Raw genomic sequence first — 591 nt, 5'->3', positions numbered from 1 at the left:
TGAATAGGGTGCGTGAGAAAGCAATTCGAACTTTAACTCATTGATTTTGGCCATCGCAATAACGGACGTGTGAGCCGGTGCATTGTCATGATGAAACAACACTTTCTTTTTCGCCAAATGCGGACGTTTTTTCTTGATTTCATCACTCAAACGCTGCAATAAGTTCGCATAATACTCGCCGTTGATTGTTTTTCCTTTTTGAAGATAATCAATGAAAATTATCCCACGCACATCCCAAAAAACTGACGCCATAACCTTGCCAGCCAATGGAGTTGTCTTCGCCTTTTTCGGAGCCGATTCTCCCCTTTCAGTCCATTGTTTCAACTGTTCTTTCGTCTCCGGTGTGAATCGATGCAAAAACTCGGCCTTGTTACTGCGAAACATCGCCAAACACTGGATTGAAACATCCTTACGACGCTGTTTTTGTTCAATTGTGAGCAAACGCGGCACCCATCGTGCGCACAGCTTTTTCATGTCCAAATTTTCAGTCAATATGCGATGTACAGCACTTTTTGATATGCCTACCATGTCAGCTAACTCGCGCACTTTCAGTCGACGGTCATCCAATACCATTTTGTGAATTTTCGTTAT

Source organism: Odontomachus brunneus, unplaced genomic scaffold, assembly GCF_010583005.1.
Source record: "Odontomachus brunneus isolate Ranch 3 - 2012 unplaced genomic scaffold, Obru_v1 Obru_scaffold_343, whole genome shotgun sequence".
NCBI lineage: Eukaryota > Metazoa > Arthropoda > Insecta > Hymenoptera > Formicidae > Odontomachus > Odontomachus brunneus.
The sequence above is the reverse complement of the archived record's forward strand: the minus strand, read 5'-3'. Positions refer to the sequence as shown.